At 36.3% G+C, this 19021-nt stretch overlaps 1 pseudogene; it reads right to left on the minus strand.

The window, feature by feature from the left end:
* Nucleotides 1-18594, minus strand: part of LOC101281634 (pyrroline-5-carboxylate reductase 3-like) — a 40843-nt pseudogene extending 22249 nt beyond the window's left edge.
* Nucleotides 18595-19021: the final 427 nt, after the last annotated feature.

The following is a 19021-nucleotide window of genomic DNA, read 5'->3' on the forward strand; positions in this document are numbered from 1 at the left end:
TAAGCCAGAGGAACCTATACAGGAGCAAAAATAGAGTTACACCTAATTTTTCCTCAGTAATCATGTAAGCAGGTGAGCAAACAGATAAAGTATTGAGAGAAGAAAAAACTATTAACCTAGAATTGTGTACCCTATGAAATTAGTCTTCAAAACAGAAGGAGGAATAAAGATTTTACGGAGATAAACATCAAGATAATTTCTTGCCATTAGACTTGACCTTCAACAAGTGTAAAAGAAGTTCTTTAGAGAGAAGGAAGTTGATATAGGTCAAAAAATCAGATCTACATAAAAAAGCAGGAGCATCAGAAAAGAAATGAGTGAATATTAAATAAGAGTTTTTACTTTTCTTATATGATCCAAGAAATAATTAACTATTCAAAAATAATAATGGCAACAATGTATTTAATTATGTATGCTTATTTTTACATATATACACATTTGTGTATGTATGCCTAAGTATATATGTATGTTTATGTATAAGTGAAATAAAGGATACAAAGGATGGCAGAGAGGAATTAAGGTTACTTTGTTTCTATAAGGTATTAGCACAACCCATGAAATAGTATAGTGTTATGTGAAAGTGGACTTGGATTAGTTGTAAATGTATGATGCAAACTCTAGGGCAACCAGTGAAAAAAGTAAAAATTATACAGAAGTATAATTTATATGCTAAGAAAGGAGAGAAAATGAAAGCATATTTAATGCTCATTTAAAAGTAAATAAGTAAGAAAAAGAGTAGAAGACGAAAATAGGAACAAAGATCAAGAGCAATATATAGAAAATATCAATAGTAACAAATATGGTAGATTGTAATCCAGCTATATCACTAATCACTTTAAGTGTCAGTTATCTAAACATACCTATTAAAAGACAGAGATTGTCAGAGTGGATGAAAAAACATGACCCAACTGTAGATTGTTTACAAGAGTTCTACTTTAAAGACATATATAGATTAAAAGTAAATAGATGGAGAAAAATATACCATGATAATACTAATCAAAAAGATAAAAGCAGAGAGAATACTACCTAATTCATTTTATGAGGCCAGAATTACCCTAATACAGGCATACTTTGGAGATATTGTTCATTGGTTCCAGACCACCACAATAAAGTGAATATGACAGTAAAGTGAGTCACATAAATTTTTTTGGTTTCCTAGTGCATATAAAAGTTATATTCACACTATTCTGTAGTCTATTAAATGTACAATAGCATTATGTCTTAACAATGTACATATTTTAATTAGAGAATAATTTATTGCTAAAAACTGCTAACCATCATCTGAGCCTTCAGCAAGTCATTTTGGTAGCATCAAAGATCACTGATCACAGATCACCATAACAAATATAATGGTAATGAAAAAGTTTGAAATACTGAGTGAATTACCAAACTGACACAAAGACACAAAGTGAGCAAATGTGGCTGGAAAAATGGCAAAAGACTTGCTTGATTCAGGGTTGCTGCAAGTCTTCAAATTGTAATAAACGCAGTATCTGAAAGCACAGTAAAACAAAGCACAATAAAATGAGGTATGACTGTACCAAAACCAAAGTCATTTCAAGAAAGGAAACTATAGACCAGTATATCTCATGAACATAGATGTAAAAATCCTCACCAAAATATTAGCAAAGGAAATCCAGCAACATAAAAAGAATTTTACAACACAGCCAAGAAGGATTTATCCCAGGTATGCAAGGTTGGTTCACCATTCAAAAATCAGTACTTAAGTGTAAATCTAACAAAGTATATTCAAGATCTATATGGGAAAAGCTATAAAACTTTGATGAATGAAATGAAAAACTCAATAAAAGGAGTGATACTTCATCTTCACAGATAGGATGACAGTATTGTCAAGATGTCATTTTTTTCCAAATTGACCTACAGATTTACAACAATCCTAATCAAGATCCCAGCAAGTTATATGGTGGATATTGACAAACTGATTCTAAAGTTTATATGGAGGAGCAAAAGACCCAGAATAGCCAACAGAATTTTGAAAGACAAGAACAAAGTCAGAAGACTGATACTACCCAATTTAATGATTAGTGTAAAGCTACTGTAATCAAGACAGGATGGTATTGGTGAAAGAATACACAAATATATAAATGAAACAGAATAGAGCCTGGAAATGTACCCACATAAATACAGTCAAATAATTTTTGACAAAGTTATAAAGACAACACAGTGGCGTAAAGGTAATCTTTTCAGCAAATGGTGCTGGAACTACTAGACATCTACATGCCAAAAAAATAAAATAAAATCTATAAACAGACATTGTACACTTTGCAAATTAAATCAAGTGATCATAGACTTAAATGTCAGAAGATAACATAGGAGAAAACTTAGATGACGTTGTGTATCGTGGTGACATTTTATATACAACACCAAAAGTGTGATCCACGAAAGAAAGAAATTTATGAAGATTAAAGACTTATGCTCTGTGAGAGAGAATGTCAAGAAAATAAGGCAGGCCAGAGTGGAAGAAAACATTTGCAAAAGACGCATCTGATAAAAGGACTGTTATCCAAAATATATAAAAACCTTAAAACTGAATAAGAAAACAAACAACCCAGTTAATAAATGAGCCAAAAATCTTAACAGATACCTCACCAGAGAAGATATATAGATGGCATGTAAGCATGTGAAAATGTTACATATTGTAGGTCATCAGAAAAATGCAAATTAAAACAACGAGATGCCAATACCCACCTATTAGAATGGCCAGAATTAGCACACTGACAACACCAAATGTTGGCAAGACTGTAGAGCAACAAGAATTCTCTTTCATTGCTGATGGGAATGTAAAATGGCAGAGACACTTTCGAAGACAATTTGGTGGTTTCTTGCAAATTTAAATATTCTCAACATATAATCCAGTAATCACACTCCTTGGAATTTACTCAAAGGAGTTGAAAACATGTCTACATAAAAACCTGCACACAATTATTTACAGCAGGTTTATTCATAATTACCAATAGCTGGAAGCATCCAAGATGTGCTTCAAGTAGGTGAATGAAAAATAAACTATGGTACACCAGATAATGTAATATTATTCAGTGCTAAATGAAATGAGCTATCAAGCCATGAAAAGACTTGGAGGAACCTAAATGTATATTACAAGTGAAAGAAGCCAATCTAAAATTGTTACACACTGTATGATTCCAACAAAATGACATTCCGGAAAAGCAAAACTATGGAGACCAAAAAAAGACAAGTGGTTATCAGGGACTGGGGAGAAGGGAGGGATGAAAACAGAGGATATTTAGGACAATATAGTATTCTGTATTACACTACAATATTAGATACATGTCATTATACATTTGTTAAAACTCAGAATATACAACACCAAAAGTGAATCCTAATATCAACTATGAACCTTGGACGATAACAATGTGTCAGTGTAAGTTGACTGTAACAAATGTACTGCTGTAGTGTAAGATGTTAATAGTGGGGAAGGTTGTTTGTATATGGGGGCTGAGGGTATATGGGAACTCTGTAGTTTCTGCTCAATGGCTCTGAAGAATCAAGTTAATTAATTTTTTTAAAGAATCTTTTTTTTTTTTTTAAATACATGGACTCCCATATTTTTTATTTATTTATTTATTTTTGGCTGTGTTGGGTCTTCGTTTCTGTGCGAGGGCTTTCTCTATTTGCGGCAGGCGGGGGCCACTCTTCATCACGGTGTGCGGGCCTCTCACTATCGCGGCCTCTCTTGTTGCGGAGCACAGGCTCCAGACGCACAGGCTCAGTAGTTGTGGCTCACGGGCCTAGTTGCTCCATGGCATGTGGGATCTTCCCAGACCAGGGCTCAAACCCGTGTCCCCTGCATTGGCAGGCAGATTCTCAACCACTGTGCCACCAGGGAAGCCCCAAGAATCTTTTTTATATTTACAATTTTATGTAGTTTAATCTAACATCCAAGATTATACTTCATAATCAGATTCTAGAACATCACTTAAAAATAATGACAAACCCCACAAAAGCAACATCAGTCAAACAAATCAATAAAGGAATCCTTTTTAAATAAAGGAAGGTGCTATCATTTTACTCTTCTGTCTCTTAAGAAAACTGAGACACAGTAAATAAGTCATGTGATGAAGTTTCATAATGGATACATAATGGTTATTACCTTTTTATAATACCCTGTAGAATAACTGAACTTGGGAAAATTACCTTTTTCTTTTAAACGCTGGTAATTTTTGTGGTAAATTGAGCCTTTTAAAATCAAATACAGCTGGCCCTCTGTATCCATGGGTTTAACCAACTAAGGATAAAAAATATTCAAAAAGAAAATCCAGAAGTTTCCAAAGAGCAAAACTTGAATTCGCTGTGCATCAGCAAATATTTACGTTGTATTTACAACACAGCATTTATATTATATTAGCTATTATAAGTAATCTAGAGATGATTTAAAGTATATGAGAGGATGTGTACCGGTTATAGGCAAATGCTGTGTCATTTATAGAAGGGGCTTGAGCATCCATAGCTTTAGGTATCTGCTGGGCATTGGGGTGTCCTGGAACCAGTCCCTCCCCCATGTATACAGTAATAAAAAATACGAGTCTAATTTTGTTTGTGATCTTGGTAAAAGTTTAAGAAAAAGATTATGATTGATCTAACCCTCAACTTTTAGATTTGAATTTGTACCTGTTACTCAAAATAAAATTTAGGAATTTTTAATCTATCTATACTAAAGTGACCATGGAGAATCAGTAGAAGTTGACCAATAAAATGTGAATATTAAAAGCTCCACATCCTGTATCACATATTTTGGCCACAGGTCATGCCTGAGAAACACTTGAATTTTTCAGGGATCGTAAGACTCTTATAAATGGCATCTATTATTTGGAACATGTTAAGTTCAATTTGGTGCTAAAGTATGGTGACAAAGAAATAATTTTGTCACATTTAATATATAAAATTAAAATTTACTCAGTATTCATTAAAGGTTTACTGATTTAAAATTTACCTCAAAATCAATAGTCATGGGTATTTAATAATTTGTTTTTGAGGCATTTGTATAGACTTTTTCAATATAATAATTATCAGTTTTCATGAATAAACCCAAACATGCTGTACCTAAATTTTTAAAAATGAATATTGTTCTTTTCATGAAAATAATGAAAACCAGACATATTTAGTGACATAACTGGTAGTTGAATGTAAAATACACTACCAGAAAACAAAAGAAAAATTCTGATGCTTAGTTTGTTGTAAACATAATTACTTTTGTTCAAACAAATGATGAACAAAAGCAGCAGAATTGATGCAGTGCCAAATACTGCTCTTTCCCAAAATGAAAATAATATTTTACAAAAAGAAATTACATATTCTAGGCTGTGCTCAACTCTAGCTGTGATAATGTCAGTTACCCATATGGAGTAGACCAAAAGAAATGTGTTTTCTCTTTGTTGTTGTTTTTGTTTCTAATTTGAAAGATAAAAGTTCACTCATAACATAGGAAGGCATATGTCACTTTCAAAAAGCCCAGGCTCTGACTTTTCAATGCCAAAACAATTGGTTGAAAGTGAATGATATAGCTAATTAACTAGTTGTTTCATGTGTATGAACTCATACTACCTGTCGAATTGGTTGACTCAACTCATTGCTTTTATTTCTGCTGTATAAGTAAAGCTTTAAAAAAAAAAAATCACTGGGTACCACAATGAAGATATTTCAACCCCCAGCATAACTAAATTAAAAAAAGAAGGCACGGTGGGTTTTTTTTTTGTATAGCCAGCCAAGCTCCATGTGTGCCATGATCTCGATTATTAAAAGTGTGTATGTATTTTGAGTATCACCGTGATTTTGGTGCTTACCAATGGATAGTTATATTTTGATTGATTCTTCTTTTTGCATGTGCCGTGCCCCTTCCAGTGGGAAGTATATAATTTCCAACCCATTGACCTCAGACTTAGATGTGTAACTTGCTTTGGCCAATGAAATGTGAACGTTAAGTGCTGAGCAAAAGCTTGACAAGTCATTGCCTGGCTCCTTTGTTACTTGTTCCTTCTAGAACGTGAATAAGTCCCAGACGGTATCTGCTACTTCATCCTGTATCCCAGAATGAAGGAGCCAAGTGGAGAAGAACAGAACCGTAATTCACATATAATACGAATTTTGTAATCCATTGACATTTTGATGTAGCCCCAGCATAGACAAGAAAAAAGCTGACCAATACACAAAGATTATACTACAGTGTTCATTTTGTAACACTTTTGCCAATATTGGACATTAACATTTTAAAACCAAATATTTGCTTGGATTGTTATTAACCATCTTTCTACTGTTAAACCTCTAGTTTATATTTCTTTCCAATTTACCGTTTTAACCAAATCTGAGGCTCTATTTTTTAACTTGGATATAGTTTATGGAATTTCATTTATATATTTTGATTTTTATGCCACAGTGTGCTTTTCTCTCTTTTTTTAAATCGTGTATTACATGGCATTTGTTCTCAATCTTCTTTCCTTTTTTCTTTTCTTTTTTTAGTGATTAGGAGGGGTATACATGCTTAGTTATTTAATTCAATTATTGTCCTCCTTAATAGAGTTTTAGAACACATCTATATTTTTAAAAATATCAACCTCAAAATGTAAACACTCTGCTTATTTTCTCCTAGCAAATCTGAGAATATAGTTGTCCTTTGAATAGAACAGATTTTCTGAATTTCAGATGTTTTAGCTCAAATCTGGGAGAGTATACTCTAATTCTCATTATATTCATATATTTATTCAGTAACTGTAATTACTTTTGACAAATGATATTCTGCTTTCATCTGTTTTTATAATAAACTACCTTCAATTTTACGTTAAATTATTTCAGTCCTTGTTATTGATCCTGTACTGTGACTTGCCTGCTCCTGATGCCTTCACTTTAATTCTAAACTAAAAGGTTTCAGGAAACCTCTATGGTTAAAGTTTACTTTTTTCAGCTCTTATACATGTCTTTCTTTGCTTTCCCACATGAATGACAATTAATGTTTGTTATATAACTCTTGGATCTCAAAACTTTTTCATTTTTAAGTGAAAGTCAATCTGATTTTTGTACTTTTCAGCATGACTTGATTGAAATATTTCACTCTGGGGTGTCTAAATTCTTATCTCATTTAATTTCATTTGATGATATGTAGTGAAGCATGTGTATCTGATCACTCAGTTTCCTTTCATTTCAGGAAAGAACCCTCCTGTAATATGCTTGATTATCATTTCTGTTCTGTTTGTTCTTGTCAAGTATAGCAATTATACTAATGTTGACTGATCTCTGTACTTTCTCCTCTTCATCTTTGATTTTTCCAGCTTTTCCCCGTCTCGCACATCCTGGGATATCCTCCCAGCTCTCTTCATCATGTATTTAAATTTATGCATGCCAGTTCTGATTTAACAATCCCTAATGCAGTTGACAAGTCAGTTATTGAGCTTTTCCGGGTTTTGTGCCCTATACTTATATTTTCTTCTTCATTTTTCCTTCCTGTCTCTTCTTCGGCTCCCATTTTCTCTAAGAGTGTTTGTCTTTTTTCCATAGCTTGGCTCTTGTGAGTAGTGCCGCAATGAACATGGGAGTGCAGATATCTCTTCGAGATCCTAACTTCAGTTATTTTGGGTGTATATCCAGAGGTGGGATTGTTGGATCATATGATAGTTCTGTTTCTAATTGTTGGAAGAAATTTCGTACTGTTTTCCATGGTAGCTGTACCAATTTACACTCCTGCTAATGGTGTAGAAAGGCCTTCTTTTTCTCCACATCCTCTGCAACACTTTAAGTCTTTTGACTTTTTGATGATAATCATTCTAACCAGTGTGAGGTGATATCTCATTGTGGTTCTGATTTGTATTCCCTGGATCATTAATAATGTTGAACCTCTTTTCATATAGTACGTTTTTGCTATTTTGGAGAAATGTCTAAGTCTTTTGCCCATTTTTTAGATTGGGTTGTTTGTTCTGCTATTGACTTGAAGGAGTTCCTTATGCATTTAGGAAATTAACCTGATTTTATATATATGGTTTGCAAATATTTCCTCCTATTCTGTAGGTTGGTTGCCTTTTCATTATGTCGATATTTTCCTTTGCTGTGCAGAAGCATTTTAGTTTGATATACTCCCTCCTGTCTATTTTTGCTTTTGTTGCCTCTGCTTTTGGTGTCATATCCATGAAGTCATTACCAAGAACAATGTCAAGAAATTTTCCCTTATGTTTTATTCTAGGAGTTATACAGCCTGTTGTTGACTTTTTTTCGGTTTACTCATTCTTTTTTTTTTTTTTTTCCTTGCGGTACATGGGCCTCTCACTGCTGTGGCCTCTCCCGTTGTGGAGCACAGGCTCCGGACACGCAGGCTCAGCGGCCATGGCTCACAGGCCCAGCCGCTCACTCCGCGGCATGTGGGATCTTCCCGGACCAGGGCACGAACCCGTGTCCCCTGCATCGGCAGGCGGACTCTCAACCACTGCGCCATCAGGGAAGCCCCTGTTTACTCATTCTTAAACATTGAAAATCTAGCTCCCAAACTGGGGTAACCTCCAACCTCACTTTCTAAGAAAACAATGATGGCATAATGGAAAGTAAATAGAACAGAACTTGAACCGACTAACTGATTGAAAAATCCATGAGAAGTGAGGGCCAGGAGATAGATGGGAAGTATTCATCTTGCAGCGGTGTTACTACTGCAAATTGAAAAGAACAACTGAAAAATACTGGGCTGAGAATTCAAATGTCAGAGTTACTACCCCAAACAAATGGATGACAGGTATAGCTATTGATAACAATATGGACCTGAAAGATTCCATTAGACTTTTATAGTTAGAATGATGGCTCTCAGAGTAGGTGAAACACATAAACATTTATCATATTTAATTAGTGCATTCCCTGTATATGAGATAAAGTCTTCCATAAAATGTTCTTTGCCTTCAACATAAGGTTTCAACTTTCAATTTATTTTCTGTTTCTCAAACTGTTTTCATCTGTCTTGTCTAATTACTATTATAGTCCCCCTTGCTTTGAGACTGGTTTTTGATACCTGCCTGATCCCAAGGTCTTGAAAATATTAGACTCTTTATATCTTCCTGGGGCTCCTTTAATCAGAACCCAAACTTCATCTAGATTTCATTATATGATTCCTTTTTGCTCATGACTACAACCAAAGGGCAGAGCCACTCTGTCTCCTGGACAAAGCATAACCCAAGGAGATCAAAGCAGAGGCCAGAACCTACTTCACTCCTTCAGATAGGAAATGTAAACACTTTCAGCCAAGTTTATTTCTGCCCAGATTGATATAGGGCTACACTGCCTTCAAATGTCTGAAGGGTTATTATATAAAATAATCAAAGAGAACAAGAATTAGATAATGAGAAATGTTACTTGGAGGTTTAATATAGGGGATAGTTTTATTTCATAATGATTGATACATTTCCAAAAAAAGTATATCCTGTCCCTGGAACTATTACAGAAGTGACAGTATGATTATCTGGCAAAAAGTGTTTTAGAAAAGATCCTGAGCCGATTGCACAAATCACCCAGATCAGTGGTCATCAAACCGTGCTTTGGGGGACTTCAGAGTTCTGCTTCAGGGAATGAGGCCAAGCATACTTCTCTTAAACCAGAGCTGCTACACTATGCATCTGTTTCAAATTTGGGGGTTCCATGTACAAAGCTCTTTAGAAAAAAAGAGTTCTGTTGGTAAAATAAAGTTATAACTCATTGGGTTAGATGACCTTTTAAATGCCCTTTCACCCCAATAATTCTATGATATGATTTTGAGTGTCTGTGATTCAGTGTGCAATGTGAAAATATAGTTACAAAACAATGAAAAAGGTAGGCTTGTTATTCTCCATTTATTATTTATTAGCTCCTCATTTCAATAGTATAAGTAGTTAACAGAGTTTTGAGACTGTGGAAAAATGCGCTATCCAGGATAAAAGAGGCTTAGCCTAAATTTGCTTATATGTCAGGAGATAAATTAAGATTAGTAAGAAGATATAAAATTCACAGAATACAAACATTATTCCCTAGATATGTATTTATACGCAATATGTACTTATACGCAATATGTCCTGTAGGCACTCAGTATATTACTTAAGATATCCTTTATAAATATTTAGATCCATTACGATTCAGTTTTAAAAGTGTGCTTGTTTTCAAAGGAACCATCATCATATTTGTGGTAAATAAATTTTCCTTATAATCTGAAATGCTTGTAAACGATGCACTATACATTATGTGACACCAGGATTTGGTCTTACTTTACAAAGTTTGAAGTAATAAAAACTAGATTTTTTCCTGGTATACTTGAGGAATAGACATTTCCATATGAAAAGCCATGATTGTGAATTTCAATATGAGTAAATCCCCAGTTCCATAAGATGGAAACATCCAATTACTTAAGTATATTTGTCATAAGGAAAAAATAAAGTAAGAATTTAACTCAGGATTTATTGAGTGCAGATGATATAGAGGAAGTATGCATGCTGGTTTCCATTTTCCTATTTTCTGTTGGTAACATGAAACATTCTCAGTGGCATTTCAGCTTCTGCGTGTTACAGAATTTCTACCACTCTGTGACTTCAGATAACTGTGGAATCCTGTAGAAATGAGTAGCCTGTGTTCTTGCATTATGTTCTTTCATTAACATCCTCTCATTATGGTTGGGTATTGTCTTTGAATACTTGGAAGGAATGGAAAATGTGTCCATAGAAATAAAATTCTGTTCGTGACTATATATGATTAAACTATTGCTGTAGCAATAGAGACTGTTTCCAAAGAAGGGATCTCAATGTCTCATTTCAGTGTAATTTCTGAAGACTTGATGTTGAAATTTCCACACTTTTATGTAAGTTTAAAGTGGATTTTCCTTGACTAGAGATCCATAACTTTCAGTAAGTATGGTTGTGTACTAGTACTAGAATTTTAAAAATTCTGGTACTTCACATGCATGCTTTTTGTTTTACTTTTTTCCACTTTTATTCCTGTGAAACCTTTGGAAATTTTGGGTCGGGCCACGTAATATACTAAATATAAGACCAAAACTAAGATCTGCTTGATGACAATTTAGTTTGTCACAGGTTGTTTGGCACCATCTTTCTGATGTTCAGTGACTTGACAACACTGGATTTTAATATTGTCATGTTTGTCCTTCTTAAGCAAACTTGACCATTATGCAAACTATTCATATTATTATGAATAAAATGACCAAATAGTGACAATTAGTAAATTTATCAGTTTCAGTGACCAAATTAAATAACTACCCAGCTGACCCTGTCATCAATATGAACTTGTTAGTGTTGTAACTGTTGTATAAATACATGCATACATGCATGCAATTAGTTTTTGTTATTAATTTATTATTACATATTAGGAAAATGCTATTTTCAGGCAACATCTCTAGAACATGTATGGATTGAGTACTTACCATATGCAATGTACCAGATCATTACCTGTCCCTGGGCATCACACTTCAATGAGAGCTTATAATCTTAGCCACTCAAATGGCTCATTTGAGAGTGATAGGTGCTCTAAGATGGTTATGGAAAAATTCCCATGAAAAATTTAAAAAATATATATATGAAGTAGATTCAAGGAAGTTTTTACGAGAGAGATGACACTGGAATTTGGCTTTAAAGAATGAAAGAATTTGGAGAAGGGGAGAGAAATGATGAGGGAAGAGTTGGAGGAAAAAAGCATGCTAGGTAGAAAAAAACATGAAAATGTGAAAAACGAATTGTAGAAGCACTTTTCCAAAAAAAGTTATGAGGTCAGTGCCAAATACTTCACTGTATCATCCCCAAAACTAAATACAATAGGCAGATAAGGGAGTTTTCAATATGTAATTTTTAAATAGAACTGCTTTCTAGAACTGCTTTGAAAGGAGCACAAGTACAATGTCTCCAGGACACAGCCTACTTTGAAAACACCCCACTCTAAATATGGCACCAAACACTGAATGCAGTTCCCCAAATCTGACCAAAATATACGAATAAATCCATTTTGATTTCATGTTTAGATGGAATTTACAAAATAAAACAGTATACTTTTTAAAGAGTGATTTCATAAAGATAAGGCTATAAGGAATAAAAGAAAGAATGCTTTCTATAAGATAAGCTATAAGCCATCTTAACAACAGTGTGTCCAAATGTTCTAAACTCTTATGGGGCAAAAGTATTTGTGGGCATAAGGTCTGACTTAGCCACAGAGTAATCTTTTTTTTTTTTTCTTTTTTTGTGGTACGCGGGCCTCTCACTGTTGTGGCCCCTCCCGTTGCGGAGCACAGGCTCCTGACGCACAGGCTCAGCGGCCATGGCTCACGGGCCCAGTCGCTCCGCGGCATGTGGGATCTTCCCGGACCGGGGCACGAACCCGCGTCCCCTGCGTCGGCAGGCGGACTCTCAACCACTGTGCCACCATGGAAGCCCCAAAGAGTAATCTTGATTATTCTTGGTAGAGGGGAAAAAAGCATTAAGTGATGACATAAGCATCTCATTTAAGTGGACTTTTATTTGTATTTGAAATTGCAATTTTTATTCAAACATAAACATGAATTATATGGTCAGGTAGCCCTATGACTCACATACTTTATTCCTATTCATCTTTTGCCTTCTCTAAAAGTACTTTAGACAATTACTCTTAAACTTTATGATAAAGGTCACCTTATCAGCATATCTCAGCTTTCACTTATTTAGTTATAATCAGAATCTGTTCTGACACATAAAAGATGTTCTCATTATGCCAGAAAAATTTGGGCTGGCATATTAATTTGAAAGCTACCCAAGAATCTTACTTTCATGAGTAACATTGAAGTATCATCTTTTATCCCCTCGTAATTGACTCTGTGTACCCGAAGTCGTGATATACACCCCACAATTCTCTCTTCTTTTTTTCTTTGCTGCTCTCTTCACCAGAAGCCCACCAGGAGTTCATCAGTAGCCTGATCAACACAATGCATTCTTTATGAAAAATGTATTTCTCTAATAGAAAGTAAACATAAAAGTCATTAAAATAACATTGTGTACTTTTCTCTTTTTGTTGTTCTCAAATCCCTATTAAAATGGCAACTGACCTGTATTTTATTTATTTAATTCCTGAGCTTTATAAAGATTAAAAAAATAAAAAGATGTAGGAATAAAAAAATCCAAGGGAGGAAAAGAATGAGGGAGAAGATGTTAGAGGAAAAAAAGAAGTCCTAAAATGATGCTTGCATATATTCTTTTCTTAGCAGTCTCTAGTGATTCATTCTGATTTACTAAGTTCTTTAATTTTCTTTTAATGTTGAAATAATATTTGTCACATTATATATTTATAGCATCAGAAACATTAGTAGATCTTTATAAATGCACTAAAATAGTTATGAGATGATGATTCAAAGCAGTTCATTTACTTCTGAATTTTGATATATTCTGAGACATTATAATACCATCCCCATGAATTTGGTAGATTATAGACTCAACAGCCACTTTGCGTGATACAATTGCTTTTCTAAACAATAATGAAGGTAAAAGGAAGGAGAACATTTCCACACGTAATGGCTTTGTGAAGATAATTTTTAAAATGATATAAAACACAAATAAGTAAATTCTCTGTGACTGCTCTTGAAGGACATAAACCAAACATAATCAGAATCAGCCAACTGCAGTCAAATTACAGCTGTTCTGCACAATAGTAAACACATGTTTGCGCATTTAAAAAAATGCCAGACAGGCTCTGATTCTAGCTTATGTTTTCTTTTAGTGAAAGAGAATAAGAGGCACGTTTCATCTTTGGAAAGAAATGTACAAAAATTAACAGTATTTTATTTTTTTATAAATTTATTTATCTATTTGTAGCTGCATTGGGTCTTCATTCTTCGTTGGGTCTTATAACGCCTGGGCTTTCTCTAGTTGTGGCGAGCGGGGGCTACTCTTCGTTGTGGTGCGTGGGCTTCTTATCGTGGTGGCTTCTGTTGTTGCAGAGCACGGGCTCTAGGGCATGCAGGCTTCAGTAGTTGTGGCACATGGGCTCAGCAGTTGTGGCTCGTGGGCTGTAGAGCTCAGGCTCAGTAGTTGTGGCACATGGGCCTAGTTGCTCCATGGCATGTGGGATCTTCCCGGACCAGGGCTCGAACCCGTGTCCCCTGCATTGGCAGGCAGATTCTTAACCACTGAACCACCAGGGAAGCCCATTAACAGTATTTTTAAAAAACATTTCCCCAGTATAACTATCCTGAGGTTAGAAGACGACTCTGCTCCTTGTTTTTCAATTCATTTTGTAGAACAAAACATGAAAACATTATGTACCTGATCATCGGACTGAAGAAGATCAAGTGAGGGAGTAGAGTACAGAGGAGAACCTCCTAGGTAGGGCTTTTTATTCTGCTGGAAGATGTTAGCTACAATTTATTGAGAACTTCCTCTGTACTAGACAGGATACAAGCATCTTATATGCATGACATTATTTCATCTGCTAAACACTGTAGTTACTATTACTATCTGTGTTTTACAGATGATGAAATTTGAGTTCAGAGAGGTCAAATGATGCTCTAGGTAACAGAGCCAGTAAGTGGCAAAATGAGGACGAACTCCATACACATCACGTGTTTGCTCAGAACTAACTGGCTTTGCTTGCTCATCCCAGCACTTCCTGAATAGAATTCCAGAGGGACAAGAGGGTGAATGTTGGGACAAAGTTCTGCCCAGACAATGACATCAGCCCTTGCAGCAGGCCTCAACTTTTGCATAATATTTGGGATGGAGGGAAGGAGGTAGGCATAGGGAGATGGAATCCATTTATACTACTAGGGGCTAGGAACATACCATTTCAAGTGCTCGAGTCAGTGGGCTAGAGGGACATGGCAGAGACCATGGATGTCTAACTCTCAGCAGAAGCCAGAAAGCCCACGGCCCCCATTCCCAGCTCTAATCCAAATAAAGTCTTCATCTATGACCAGCGATTCAAAGGCATGTCCAGCATTCAGATCACCCAACACCATAGTCTATATATGCTGACAATGTTAGACTGAATGCCCGGCTTGCAGCCATCTTAACTTCTATGTATAAAAAGTTTAAGTATTTCCCCCAGAGTTCAGCTGGGCATGGTTTTCTCTTGGCCACACCAGCTACTGGGTACACAAGCTTCCAGTTGTCATTGGACATCTCTGCCTGTGAATATAGCTGCTGACGGGCAGGTAATGTCTATTTAAAAGACTTGTATGCATTTCTGTGTGTATATTTGTTTCACCTTTTGAAATTAAACTTGCTACATTAAGCATATATATTTTGAATTTAAGTGTACATAAAATAATTACTAGCATTATTTTCAGTGATGAATGTGGCAATACCCTGATGTTAAACAGAATCTGCTTATACCATCCCAGACCTTTATTTAGTCATGAAACTCTTCTTTCTTTTTGAAGAGTGTGTTTATTTAATTCCATGTCATTTTCTGGGGAGGCAATCGAAGCACTGAGGGATCAAGGGATTTTTTTTTTTTTCAAACAAACCATAATTTGTCTCAGCTTCCCTTTTGAAGTCTGGACTTTGAACACGTGCTGTGCTTGAAGAACCTCTTGGCAGTGGGGGGAGATGGTTGCTGCCACGTGGAGCAGGCTGGCATTGATGTGACAGTGCCTGCCAAGTGAACCCCAAAGTGACAGTGGTAACCAGTCTTTGCAAAGCACATTATTGAACTATGTATTCTCTATTTATTCCCTTTTCTACATAACTAAGCTTTCAATATTTCAATTTTGTTTCAACAATGAACTAGGAGATGAAGGGGAAAGCCACATTGTATGCTTGGGTTGGTAGGGCTGACAAATGAAGCCAACAATGGTGGGATGTAATTGATCATCAGAAAGTGTCAAAAGAAGTCAAACCTCATGGGATGAGAGTTGGCATTCTAAAATCCATTTACTCCGCCTTGTGTCTCTTAATATGGAAATATTTGAATTTTGTTTTATTATGAGAAACAGCCGTAGGGAACCATAGTCAGAGTATTTGTATGCCCAGTGAAGCAGTAGAAAATGAACATGGAAATTTATAATCTTAAGGAAGCAAGGATTTTCTTAAATGGAAATAAGGCCTACCCTGAGTGCTAAAGCTGCCTTCTCCAGCCTAGAGATAGTAAGTCTAAAATAATTCTCTGCTCCTCATAGCTGTGGATTGACAACTGAACTTAAAACATCCTTCCTAAGAAATAAGGGGACACCAGGCATGGGAACTATTTGTGTATTCTCAATTTGGGGTATACCACTTGAACAGGCAGACAGAAAACTTGAGTGAAAGCAACCCCCAAATGGGTCTGAATCATCATTCTTGCTAATAGTGGATCCAGAGACAAGCCTTTGTGGTCTATCTTAGCTGATCAGCAGTTTCTTCCCAACTCATATTTGAGCAATCTGGATTCTGTCCAAGTTCAGTATTTTATTATCTCACCACTATTTTGGCGCTAATCTCTTGGCTTCTGAACTGGCTATAAATCAGTTTAGTTCATAACTGTGTCTTAGTCAAAAGAAAATTTTTTCACTTGGGTATTACACATAGACAAAACTAAACCTTAGTCTAGAGGAAGAGAGGCAATCTTTTCTTTATAATGGATAAAGAAAATGAATAACATTAGCAATTCATACTCAGTCCTTCTTAGGAAGCTATCATTTATTACCAATACTTGAAGTCTCTGTGACTCAGTCTATATATACATCATTAATAATCTCCTAAATTCAAGACTGCCATGCTACAGGCTTCTTTGCCACATTTTTCTATTTTCAGACCACCTGGAATGCTACTTTTCTAATTACATCAGAGGCAGAGGAGTTATACTTTTAAAATTGTGTCATACGTTTTTCCAACCAAACTGAATCCAAGTCATTGAGTTGAAGAAATGAATATATTTTATTTTATCTGTTATGATAACCAAATCTTGAAAATTCAAAGATGTTTTGAATTAAGATTTAAAGGTAAATGTGGAGAAAAATTGGACTTGATCTCAGGTGAACCCACTGTTACTTACTTTAAGGCAACATTTGAGAGCAGTCAGATAGCATTTCATAAATTCCTGCCTAAATCCTGTGGGATTTTAATGTGTTAGTTTAATACTAAAATAGGTGTCTTCTCAAATTAAAATTTATTCAGCATTAGGTTTAGACCAAGAAACAAAAAAATTGTTTTACTGCTATAACCAAGTTTAGAATTTATAAAGAGTCTGCTAATAACTCAGCCCAATAACACACTCGGCGAAGATATTCTATTCATTCATTTCCACCTAACATGTTCAAGCCTAAATTTTAATGTGTGTTCTTTTTTTATAAATTTATTTATTTATTTTTGGCTGTGTTGGGTCTTCGTTTCTGTGCGAGGGCTTTCTCTAGTTGTGGCAAGCGGGGGCCACTCTTCATCGCGGTGCGCTGGCCTCTCACTGTCGCGGCCTCTCTTGCTGCGGAGCACAGGCTCCAGACGCGCAGGCTCAGTAGTTGTGGCTCACGGGCCTAGTTGCTCCGCGGCATGTGGGATCTTCCCAGACCAGGGCTCGAACCCGTGTCCCCTGCATTGGTAGGCAGATTCTCAACCACTGAGCCACCAGGGAAGCCCCTTTATGTGTGTTCTTTATAAGCAAACTAAGAGTACATAATTCTTAACTTTGATTCTCAATAGCAGGTAAACCATGTTGAGATGAACAACCTGACAAGCTTTCCTTTGATAAGAAACAATTAAATCTGTTCTTCAAACGTATTGGAAAAACTTTCATTTTTCTATTAAAGGGAATTTTAAAAAAGTATTATATTTTGTTGAAAATGAACAAAACCTTTTCCAACCCAGTTTCTCCATTATAAGTCTGCTGCCTAGTTAGTGAAAGCCCTGACTCAGACCTTTACCGCTACTTGTCTAACACAATCTTTAGCTTTGGTTACCTATACAATTATCATTGCTCTGTCTTCCCCATATTGTAACCTGAAGTTTGGCAAAGCAGTGGTGAAAACATTAGTAAGAACTCAGGACTGAACTGTTTGATATGACACTGGTTTCAAGGGCTTGAGAGTGAAGAGGAGGAAAATACCAGTTTGAAGTTCAGCATAGTTACTTTTCTTTTAAAAATGGTACTAAGAGGGCTTCCCTGGTGGCGCAATGTTTGGGAGTCCGCCTGCCAATGCAGGGGACGCGGGTTCGTGCCCCGGTCCGGGAGGATCCCATATGCCGCGGAGCGGCTGGGCCCGTGAGCCACGGCCGCTGAGCCTGCACGTCTGGAGCCTGTGCTCCGCAATGGGAGAGGCCACAACAGTGAGAGGCCCGCATACGGCAAAAAAAAAAAAAAAAAATTGGTACTAAGAAAAAGAAGCATAGATTTTTATCTAAACCTTCTTATAGGAGTTGGCAAGCAGTGTATATAATTTATAGTTGCTTAACGAATCAGCAGCATCAAAATATACAGAAGAAGTGTGGACACTGTAACAAGAGCCCAAGGAGGAAAGGGGAACATTCTCATCTGAACAGTCCCAGCTCCGCAGGGAAAGTGAGAAGAGCAAAGGGAAGGTGACAGTAGCAGTCACTCACCTTTTATACTGGAAAGAGCTGGTGGTGAATTAATTGGCATTTTGTCTTTTTTTGCTGCTACAGTCTCAGCAAAAATTGATGAAAAGACCATTTTCCCTCTAGCCCACCGGAAGGACAGTTAGGGCTTTTTGTTTTGAGTTATCAATTCCATAGCCTTCTGTAGAGAGGACTTCCGCCTGGATCTGAGGGATCCGGCAGGTTGTGGAGGCCAGGATCCCACTCCCACTCGGACTCAGAAGACAGGACTTTGGAAGAGGTGATGGCTTAGTTACCTTCTGTAGAGGAGCAGTGCCTGCGGTGTGGTGAAGGGCCAGCAGGGGGCGCCGCTCTGGGAGAAGAAGAATGGGAGCCCCATGAGCCATTGTGGGTGACCAAGGTGGGCTCTGGGGCACGCTGGACAGGATGGGTGGGAAAAGGGAGCAGTCAGACTTGACATCAGACTTCTAACTCTCCTCAGTGGAAACTTAAAGCCAGATTTCATTTGATTTTGAAGAAACAGACCAAATAAAATATAATTC

Source organism: Orcinus orca, chromosome 12, assembly GCF_937001465.1.
Source record: "Orcinus orca chromosome 12, mOrcOrc1.1, whole genome shotgun sequence".
Taxonomy (NCBI): Eukaryota; Metazoa; Chordata; class Mammalia; order Artiodactyla; family Delphinidae; genus Orcinus; species Orcinus orca.